We start from the raw sequence: 12,618 nt of genomic DNA, 5'->3' as shown, positions 1-12,618 counted from the left end.
ATATGGAGGGTGAGTAGACTCTCCCTTGTAAATGTGCTGGAGTTTCCCGAGTGATTTTTGCGGTGTGTGGTCTGGCGTTGTCCTGGTGGAATACAAGACCTTTTCTGTTTGCCAAAGCTGCTTGTTTTTGGTGAAGAGCAACCGAAACTCTGTCCAATTGGGCTGAGTATATCTCAGCAGTAATGGTTTGTCCACTTGGTAGCAACTCATATTGAACGATACCTGCTGTAGTCCACCATACACACAGTAAAACCTTTTGTTGGTGAATGCTTGGTTTAGAAATCATCGGTACTGGATCGTTACTGGCTAGCCAATGGTATGTTCGTTTTTTGTTGCAGTACATAATCCATTTTTCATCGCAAGTTAACATCCTGTCATAAAATGGCACTAAATTGTGGCGGGAAAGCAATGAAGAACAAATGGTCAAACAATGTAGCTTGTTTGTTTCACTCAACTCATAAGGTACCCATTTGCTCAACTTCCAACGTTTTCCAAGTTGGTGCAAATGTAAACGAATAGTTTCATCACTCTCATTAAATCTTAAGGCAAGGTCCTGACATGTATGACTGGAGTCCTGCTCGATTGCCAGCTTGATATCCTCGTTGTTTACGATGGATGGTCTTCCAGATCTTGGTTCATCTTCAAGGTTTTCATTTCCAGAAGAAAATTTTTTAAACCACTTTTTACCCATCAGTTCTGCTATGGTACCTTCCCCAAAAGCAGTGCATATCTTACGACAAGCTTCTGCAGCTTTGGTTCCAAGTTTGAACTCATACTGTAAACAGGCGCGAATTATCGCATCTGACACAGCCATACTCCACTTAAGAATTAAAACGCACTAACAAAACTTATGAAACGCACTGATTGATTCTCTTTAAAACAAGCTTTAATTTATATGCAAAATCATCCCCCACCACAACCAGTTTTCTTAATACATTTCTTAGAAATAGGCAATTAGGATAAACCGCACGAACTTTTTTGGTTGCCTGATAGATTATAAAAAACTTAAGATAGAATTGTTTCTTATTAATTTTTGAATTGAAATTTTGAAAAGAACAAATAGTTTGTTAACCATTTTAGCAATAAAAAAAATCATCAATTTAACTTTTTTGTAAACTCTGTTCATGCTTTAATAAATTAATTTTAATATAATCGAATATAGAATCTAAAATACTCAAACAAAACTAAATAGAAACATTTTAGATAAGTTGGAAACATTTTAAAAAAGTTAAAAGTAAGTAAAAAAAAAACATTAAAAGGATCTGTTAATGCCAAAAAAACCTAAAAAAAACACGTTTTTTTGCATCTCTCTCTCTCATAATATATATATATATATATATATATATATATATATATATATATATATATATATATATATATATATATATATATATATATATATATATATATATATATATATATATATATATATATATATATATATATACACACACACACACACACACACACATACTGTTAAAGAAGACAAAAACTATTTACAAAATATATATATATATATATATATATACACACACATTTATATGATTACTTTCTGTTAATTGTATACACGAAAGTTTTTTACTTTCCCATCGGTGCTTTGACCCCTTTATTGTATTGACCAAACCATCTAAATGATAGGCCCCATATACTGTACCCATCTTTAAAAGATCTTTGGATCAAAGGCCCAGGCTTTTAAACATGATAGCGTTTGTAGTCTTCATATGTAAGTTCTAAAAATAAAAATAGTTGATATTTTAATAAATCTAACTGAAGGAGCAAAATTAGAATTGCAAAACTGATATTGGAAGTATGATATAACTTCCTGTAAAACTTGCAGAAAAAGTGAAAATAGAAGCAAAACTACCTTTGTATCATGGCTACATAATAAAATGTGTTTCATCAAGAAATTTTTAAATACAGCAATGCTGACAGATATGGCTCATTTCTCCTAAATAATTAAAATCTAGAATTGTATCAATTATTGCTATACAATATATTCTGATTGTCTAGCAGCATTTCGTACATTTTGAGAATGATTAATCTCATCTAGACTATCTCTTATTTATATGATAATTACTTTTAACTCGTCTAACCATGATGTACTAATTTAGGTATAAACTAATTTATTCTCACAAAGCAGCATTTCTTATATTTGATGACAATTATTTTCAGCTTGCCTAGTTCTAATTATTTCAATAAATTATCAATTTTTTTTAAGTTGATAGTATTTCTGCTAATAACTTATTTAAGCCTAATATCGACCATCCAAAAAAAAAGAGAACAGAAATTAAATAAAAATATCAAAAATAGTCTAAAGTGGTAACATATCTACAAAAAGAAAAGTCAACAAAAACCTGCAATCCTAATAACAATGATATTATTTGGTTATAAAAAAAAAAAAGTGTTGAACCTTACTTGGTTTCTCATCTATAAAACAATTTTATTTAACTATTCAAAGGAAAAAGAAAAAAAAAATTAAAATGTCTTATGTTAAGCAATGTATTTAAAAAAAAACAATCAAATGCATTTAATTTAAAATATATACGATATTTAATTCTCTACAATTGAACTCATTAGCTTAACCACTGTTTTACCATTGAGGTCAAATATTAATAAACAAAAATTAAAACAATTTATTACAACTTTTATTCAAAATAAAAACCTCTAACAATTTAGTTTAGGATTTATTAATATCCATATTTGTTTGGCAATGTCAGTTAGTAAATTTTTATCTAAAGTAATAAAAAACATAAAACCATTTAAGAACAAATTTAAAAATCTAAATGTATATTCAGATACCTTAAAAAGAAGCATAATACAACATTCTTTTGACAACTTCCAACATAATTTTATTGTAATTTTTACTACTTTTTTCTATTTTCTATTTTACTATTTTCTATACCTTATTTTTTTTTTTTTTTATCTAAAATAAAATATACATATAGATACAGAGAAGTATAAAATATACTGAAATATACGCAAATTTATGTAAATACACTTACATGTCCACAAAAACAGTCTTATTTAAAGAAAAGGAAACAGGCTATAAAAATCAGAAAAATACAAACAACCAACAACAAACAAACAATAGCAAAAAATTTTATAGTAAAATTAAACAATGAACAACATTAATTCCTCTTGAAAATAAAAATTTATCAGCTCTAATTCGCTTGCAGACCTTGCTTGAAAGACCGCATGGAATACTGATCCGCATGTAGAAAAGCCTAGAAACTACTATAAAAATGACACTACTACAATTACTACTACTACTACTACTACTACTACTACTACTACTACTACTACTACTACTACTACTACTACTACTACTACTTGGTATATGTTTTAGTTTATATTATCATTATTGATGATTATTATTTACAACATCTTTGTATATAGATGATTTAAAAATATGAATATAAAAAATAATACAATCAATTTGAAAAATTAAGCTCCTTAATTTTTCAAATTGAAAATTTCTTAACTATTTGTGTGAATAGTAATTTAAAAAAATTTTTAAAATCTATGATGTGAGAAATACAAGCCTCAGATCATCCATTCCATCTTAATGCAACATATAAAATTCCTCAAAAGAAGTTTGGTCAACGCTTACATTCTTGCTAATTAAAATGGTTGATAAACAAATTGGATTTCCCTGGCTCCATGGCAATACTAACACAGTAATTAGCAGCATTTGTGCAAAACACCATTGCCTTTTTAGTTTGGTACATTAACATCAAATCAAATCAATATATTTTCACTTTAATATTTATTTATATACATATATGCAATCGTGCGGGACATTTACAAACAGCTATAAACTGATGACGTTTAAAGACCTATGATGGTATAAATTATACCATAACTATAGTGATTATAATAACTAATAATTATGAATAATAAAAATGATAGTAATAAATAGTATTAGTAATATTAAATACAGTAATACAAAAAATTATAATCTCTCTCTCTTTATATATATATATATATATATATATATATATATATATATATATATATATATATATATATATATATATATATATATATATATATATATATATATATATATATATATATATGTATATATGTATGTATGCAGGGGCGTTGCGTGATAAAATTCCAGGGAGGGGGAGAAGGGTTAAGAGACCTTGTTTTTCCCAACTGCTTCACATAGTTTTCACAACTATTTTTTATAATTCAAGAATTCAAGAAATTAATTTCTGTCCTATTTACAAAATCTTCTGATTGTTGTACTACACTGCACTCACTCTCATGAATTGCCAATTATCAGTATTTATTAACTTTTATTAATAAAACATCGCTTCCTTTACATATATACAAGATATTCAATTCAAAAAACGTCTAAAAGTTTTATCCATTTATAGTAAAATTGTATCAGTTCAAAAAAACACAGTTTACAAATCCAATAAACTTTACAAACCATTCTGGCAGCATATATAGCAGTTTAAAATTTTACGGAAATGGATACAAAGGAATATGGAAAATATTATTTTATTACAAGACTTATACGCACAATATTTTATCATCAGTCTATTATTTTTTGTCTACTGTTTGATTTTAATATGACGTTTCTTCAATTAAACCCATCGTTTAACAAGATGTTCGGGGTTAACTCCTTCACAAAGTTCTTTTTCGCACTTCAGTAGCATAAGACTATCCAATCTCTCGTCACTCATTGTTGTTCTCAGATGTGATTTTAAAATCTTGAGTTGGCTAAAAGAACGCTCATTTGATGCTACGCCATAAGCAGCTGTGATTACAAAAATGCATAGTTTATGGGCTTGTTTCAGTATATCCTTTAACTTCACAACATGGTACAAAATGTCTTTCAGCATCTTGGCTAGTATTCTTGATGACTTAAAATCTTCATCACCTTCTAAATAACAGATATCTATCAAAATTTCTATCTGGCCTTTCAGCACATGGACGTCTGGAATATGATCCTTGTATCCAGGAGGAAAAAGTTTGTTTGCTTTTGTTAAGTTTTCAATACTCAAATTATCTTTATTTAACGGAAAACTAAAAACCTTGGTGATAGGGGCAAATATTTCCTTTAATGCTGCCAAGTTTTTGGTTAAACCCATGGCTAGAGAGTATATGAACTCTTTGAATTCTTTCCGGTAAAAAGCTTTCATCTCCATTGCTATTAATCTATGGTGTCGTTCGTAATCGTTTTCTGCATCAATGTGTAATTTCCTAGAAAATATTACTGCACTTTCAATCAAATTATTCATGGCATCTGTATCGTTACTGATATTTTTTATGTACTCGGCAGTACTTTTAATTACATTAATACTGTCAATGACATTGAAGTTTGGACTTCAATGTCATTGACAGTATTCTAAGATTTCTGGTAATATTTTTATCTTCTCAATGATATTCTTCAAGAAGAAATGAGTACTAATGAAATCAAAAGTTGTTACTTTTTTCAGAAGTCCCATTTCCTTAGTTCTCGTGTTAGTATCAAAAATCTTATTATTTTAGATGATCTGAGGAAGATCAATAACCTTTTCTAAACACTGATTTAAAGCCTTAACAGATTTTGCTCGTGCGGTCCATCTTGTTCTAGACAGGTTTACAAGCTGTATTGCACAGTCAATGTCTTCAAGTTTTTCTTTTAAATGACTAAATCTTTTTGTGCTTGATGTGAAGAAAACATGAAACTGTTCGAGGACATTAAACAATTCTCGTATTAAAGTATTAACATTGCAGGCATGTTCAAGAGCAGTGTTTGTTCTGTGGTCTTGGCAAGGTATGTATGGTACATTATGGCCAACTTCTTCTGTTATATACTTTTGTACTCCCTTAAATTATCCAGACATTGAACTCGCGTAGTCATACGACTGAAAAGCCATGTGTAGAATACCTTGTTTATGTAAAGAAGATAAAATTAGCTCAGCCATCCCTTTTCCAGTCTTATCAGTGCATTCGACAGATTTCAAAAGCCTTTCTTGAATCTATGAGTATAGCTGTGAGAATAACCGTTTTCACTGGTTATTCTCACAGCTATACTCATTATGTCCTTATGTGACATATCGGGAGTAGTGTCGGCCATCACGGAAAAAAAATTAGAGCTGTTAATTTTATCAATGATATTACTCTTTAATTCAGTTGCAATTAAACTAATCATTTTATTTTGAGACGATGGACTCGTGTATGTAACTCTATATGGACGAAGGGCTCTATCTTCAATCCAGGCTTTTAGTGTGGGATTGTGGTGAGAGATTAGATTCACAACTGCAACAAAGTTACCTTGATTAGCACTGCCTGATTCCCTAAACACTAGCCCTTGGCATCCCAAAGTCTTGCATTTATCGATAAGAACTTCGACAGTTTTTCAATTCTGCACCTCTATTTTTTGCTCTTCTATTAGAGCAAGTCTATTGGATTTTTGAACTTGCGTCCTATTCAAATTTTTTATCAGAAGATGTTGTTTCTTCTTCTATGGATATACCACACGTTGAAGTTGATGTTTCAATTATTATCAGGTCTAACTTTGTATGCTCACTACTTTGTATTTCATCATCCACTTCGAAATCGTTACCAGCATTCGAAGGTTCTATTTTTCGTTTTTTTGAAGCTAAGGAGGCTATAAAAGAATTCTCTGGGGCTCCCACTGTTTTTATATGAACCTTTCTACCAAACCACCATGAACGGATCTTTCATGACTGGTTTTATAGTCGCTATCAAATACTGCTTTGCATACGCAACATTATAATATATATCTTTTGCTTTTCATAGTTAGTGCTGATAAACAAACGCGTTGCTATAATTTACCGTAATTTTTAAATGATTTAATGTTTATAAAAGTTATCACTCTTAATAAATGTGCTAAGATATAAGAGTCTTACCATAGTAGAATAAGACTAATAATCCTATTATATATTCTTATTAGGCATATTACTCCTACAAACCTAATTCTGATCCTACTTTAGTATAATGATAATTGGAGAGTAGTAGCAGGACAAAAACATTCATATCAGAGTTTAGCATTTATTTTCTTATACTTTCTGATAAAAGCTTTAGAATCAAATTACTATATTAAAAAATGAATCATATCATTTTAAATGCTATCATATCTTTTATACAAAGACAGAAATGTTAAAATCAATTCATGGAAATAAATATTCACGTTTCAAAGTAGAAAGTATGAAAAAAAATGAATAACTGCTTTTAGTCAAACATAAACTTGCAGCTGCCATTTTTATTGTTGATAACAAAAAAAAGAAGCGCGAAAAAAAACTTAAAGCTGTGGAATACAGCCTTAAGCCGTTTAATAAACGTAAAGTTTATTTGTCCAAGTCAAAAAAGAATTAGTTCTTTGATGGATTTTCGCAAAAATTTTGATTTTATTTAACTAGAAAATATTTTTTGATTTTATCACCGATTTCCCAAATGCCCCAACTCGTGGCAAGGAAATTCCCAACTTTTCTATTTTTTAGATTCTGGGAGGGGGAGACTCCCCCTCCTACCCCTCCAAGGCGACGCCCCTGTATGTATATATGTATGTATGTATGTATATATAAATATATATATATATATATATACATATATATATATATATATATATATCTATCTATCTATATCTATATATATATATATATATATATATATATATATATATATATATATATATATATATATATATATATATATATAAATATATACATATATATATACATATATATATATATACATATATACATATATATATATACATATATATATATATATATATATATACATATATATATATATATATATATATATATATATATATATATATATATATATATATGTGTATATATATATGTATATATATATACATATATATGTATATACATATATATTTAAATATATATATATATATATATATATATATATATATATATATATATATATATATATATATATATATATATATATATATATATATATATATATATATATATATATATATATATATATATATATATACAGTGCCGGTTTTAGCACTACCAGCGCCCTGGGCGAGATTTCTACGGCGCCCCTTCCTCAATTTAACCCCATTAAAAAAAAAGGCAAAGGGTAAAATAACCAATTAGTAATATAAATAACTATTTGTTAAAAAAAAAAACTAATAAAATTTAGCTTTTCTTGCCTTTCTATCGGCAAACTCTTTTATGAGTTTATCAAAGTCAATTTTTTCAGCAATTTCATTTTCGATTGACAAAGTTGCTAAGTTTGTCAAATTCGATTGGGATATTGTTGATCTTAAATAGGTTTTTATCAACTTATGCTTTGAAAAATTCCCCTCCCCACTAGCAACCGTAACAGGTATAGTCAATAATATTCGCAATGCTATTCATACATTTGGATATAGCTCTTGTAAGTTGCGATCTTTAATAAAATTTAAAACAAAAACAGGAGTAACCACATTCTTATCATACAAAAAAGCTTTCAGATTTAGGAGTTCATCGCACAACATACTACCGTCAATATCTGACTTAGAGTCCACAGTTAATTTTAATTGGAGATTACTACAAAGTTTGACAAGGTCAGGTTTTTCCGGAACCTGTTTTATATTGTACAAAAAAGACCATGACTCTGAATACTTACTTAACTGATCAAATCTTTCATTGAATGAAGTTAATGTAGAGTCCAAAAGACAGTTAAAAAATTCAACTTCAAATTTTTTTTCTGGGGAAGTTATAGGCTCATCGCAGACAGTTTCTCCAGCTTGACGCTTAACACATCGAACTCTTGATGTGGCTTTAAACACAGGCTCATTTTCTAGTTCTCCGGCCAATTCCTTTGCCGTTAAAATGGCGGATTTGAATCCTGTATTTCTATATTCCTCCAAAAAAGTGTAGCATTTTTTCAACATTTCTGTGCATTTACCAAAATCCGTGTCTGATGATTGTAGAGATTTACTGACGACATTAACTTGAAAAAGTATGTCATACCAAACAACCAACGAAACTATGAAACTGAAATCTTTTAACTGTTCAGCTAGCCTCATGAGAGACTTGAACATCAGTTTTTTGATTTTCAATAGCCAAAATAATTAAAGCATCATGGATGGCACTAACTTGATGACGGACTGCTTTAACACTGCTTATTCTTGCTTCCCAACGTGTGTCACTTAGCTTTTTTAAGGTATATATTCCCAAGTGATCGGTTAGAATTTTCCAACGATGAACAGAAGCTGAAAACAATGTAAACAGCCTCTGAAGTACCCCAAATAAAGTGACTGATTTTACGGAAGACTTAGCGGCATCACATAGTACGAGATTGTAGCTATGACAGGCACACGGTACATAAACAGCTAAGGGATTTATTTCCAAAATTCTCCTTTGAACCCCCACATTTTTTCATTTCATGTTCGCTCTGTTGTCATAACTCTGACCCCTACAATTGTTCAATTCCAGTCCGTATTTATTTAAAACATCTATAATAACTTTAGTGAGTCTTTCATCACTCGACTCATTAACAGACAAAAATTCTATGAAATGTTCTTTCACTGATATTTTATCGTCATTTGATGAAAAATCAACAAATCGTATTGTCAGTAAAAGTTGCTCTAAATGAATAATGTCCTGAGTACAGTCAGCTATAATGGAATAATATTTCGATTTCTTTGCGCGCGATATAATTTCTGACTTCACTTTTGCACCTATCAGCTCTATTAATTCAGTTTATATATCTTTTCCGCAGTAGTGGTCTGAATATCACCCTTCGTAGCTAACCGCAAGTGCTCCTGCATAACTGGATCAAATTTGGCTAATAGTTGTACTAAGCCTAAGAACTTTCCATTATTAGGCGTATATAGTTTGTCGGAGGTATCTCTGAACGCCATATTGTTTTCAGCTAAATAAAGTGTAATATACATCAATCTAGATAAAACATTATTCCATCTTGTTGTTTCTTTTCTAATCAAATGTTGCTCTTGGCAGTCTATTGTTTTCCCTGTTTTTAATCGTAGTTCAGTGTCGATCCATGAAAGGTAAAACTTCTTATGTGAAGTGCTATTCTCATGAATTTTTAATATTTCTGACAAGTGTTTCCAGTTGTTATATCCTTCAGATACTAAACTCGACGTTGATTTACTATCAAATAGCCGGCAACTAAAACAATAAACTCGATCCTTAGAGACGGAATATATTAACCAACGACGCTAAATTGTTTCGTTATTTGCAAGTTTTTTTGTGAAATGACAATTAGAGAAATGCCGGCCTGTATCATTCTTTGGATAATTATCAACGTGCGTTTGTACTTGGCAGTTAGATATTATATGATCAATAACTTTGCTATTTCGAATGAGTGGCCATATGGCTGGATCCGATATATTCATGAAAACAGTGCTTAAGTCATCTGGAATTTGTATGCACATCGCCAACGGAGTTTGTTGCACATCGCCAACGGAGTTTGTTGCACATCGCCATCGCAAGTAGATATTGTAGTTTTAGCACAACTCATCTCACCACTTTGAGAAACTTCGTCCACAATATCTTCAATAACTATCTGATCTACTGATGAATTCGTTGTTATTCCAGATGTAGATGTCACTTTCAGGTCTTGATTTTTCGTTGTGATATATTTCTCTATATTCATAAACTTTTTTGTTTTTTGGAATTCTTTTTCTTTTTCTTCCTTCCGCTTTCTATATTCTGACCCAGATGGTTTTCTTTTGATAAGATCAACGTATTCAGACATTTTGCAATAAATTAAGTATATCTCTGTAAATTCAAATATATTTAAACATAAACTACCACAATAAAACTTCGTTAAAACGCTATTTGAGCAAGAGAATTTTTTAATAGCGTAATTGCGTAATTGCAGCTCAACAACTATTGGTTGATGACCCCTATTAGTGTTAAAAACTCAACTTGGTTTTATATTGTTATATTTATTTTTTATTTTTATTTATGAGTTTTTTACTTTTATTATATTAAATTTTTAGTTATAGAGAATAGCTAGGGGGCGATTGCATAACTGATAGCTTATTGATTATTTTTATTGAGGATAAACATTTTACATGCGTTATGAAGGCGTTTCTATTTGTCAATTCAGAAAATATATTTTAAGTTTTGACATTAAAAGAGTTCCAACAGTGAATTGATTGATACTTGATTGACTTTATGCTATACTTATGTGTTAGTTTTAAATGCATAGAGAGACAACAATAAGATACAGACCTAAGTTTATAACCATGAATATCACTTGTGAATTTAAAATTGCTAGTGAAGCAGCTGGGCATATTATTGTGGACAATGTCCCACACAAGAACACAGTTTGATAAGTAGATACGTTCATCAAGCTTCAAAATTTTAGAAAGACTATACAGTATGTCAGAACTAAAACTATTAGGTGGAAAGTGAATTATTCTTAAAGATTTATTCTGGAGATTTATAAGGTTTTTTTTATAAACAGATGAACTTTGTCCCCATATCTGACAACGATAGCGTAGATGGGAGTTAAAATAGCATGCTAAATATTCACAAGGTTCGTAATTTACAAAATGTCTTATTTTGGTAAGCATTCCGTTGCTCGACTTTTGTATGATATAGATTTAATTTGTTGAATGAACAAAAGATTTTCATATAATAATTTGCCCAGATATTTTATTTACAATATTTAGTTTTTGACCACTAATTCTAAAATTAAGTTTTTTGGTTCTTTTTGTCTTGAGGTTTAAATAGAACTAATTCAGTTTTTTTGACATTCAAAGATATTTTGTTTGATCGCAACCATTGAACTAGTGATGCTAGGTCATAATTTAGGTACTTGTTTAGCTTTTTTAACGACAATAAGGAGGTTAGTGTAATCAGCAAAAGGATACACCTTCAAGTATTTAATACAAGTATTTAAATCATTTATGTAGATAAGGAAAAGAAAGGGACCCAGAGTTGAATCCTGATGAATACCTATAGACGTAAACTTAGTAATGGATGAGATATTACTAATGATAACAGTTTGTGGACAATGGTTTAGATATGACTTAAGCTAGTTCAGAGCAATTCCCCTTACACCTTAATGATACAGCTTTGATAATAGTATTTCATGGTTGACAGTATCAAAAGCTTTTTGCAGATCAACAAACACTCCACCAGCAATTTGTTTTTGATCCAAAGCCTCGCGTATGGTTTCAGTTATATCTATGAGTGCTTGGTTAGTAGAGTGTTTCTTTCGGAATCCAAATTGCAGTATATATTAGCTATCTGATAGATTTAGAAAACTGAGTGGCCTATTATACATAGGCTTTTCAATTAGTTGACCTACATTTGAGAGTAAGGATATAGGCCGATAGTTACAAGGATCTTGCTTACAGCCGCTTTTAAAAATTGGAACAACTTCTGCAACTTTAAACAAGTTTGGGAATATCCCTGATTGAAAAGATTAATTTATAATAGTCAAGGGGAAACTCAATTCTTGAGATACTAATGTCATTATTTTTGAAGGAATGCTATTAGGTCCAGTGCTTTTTTTGGATTCAAGAGGGAGATATAGTCATTTACTTCTTGAGAAGTAACTGGAGATATAAAAAAAGTATCAGGATTTTGGTTTTTTAGATAGTGGCTGAAGTGAAATCTAGGAGGTATAATTTGTTTAGAAAGA

The 12,618-nt window shown here is 29.8% G+C and overlaps 1 protein-coding gene and 1 pseudogene across 1 annotated transcript in view; one reads left to right on the top strand and one right to left on the bottom strand.

Moving 5' to 3' along the window:
* Window positions 1-12,618, top strand: part of LOC136090419 (uncharacterized) — a 69,605-nt gene that overhangs the window by 47,521 nt on the left and 9,466 nt on the right. The gene's annotated exons all lie outside the window — the stretch shown is intronic.
* On the bottom strand, window positions 8,138-9,859 carry LOC136091196 (uncharacterized; annotated as a pseudogene).

Source organism: Hydra vulgaris, chromosome 14, assembly GCF_038396675.1.
Source record: "Hydra vulgaris chromosome 14, alternate assembly HydraT2T_AEP".
NCBI classification, from domain to species: domain Eukaryota; kingdom Metazoa; phylum Cnidaria; class Hydrozoa; order Anthoathecata; family Hydridae; genus Hydra; species Hydra vulgaris.
This window is presented reverse-complemented; position numbering and strand designations above follow the sequence as displayed.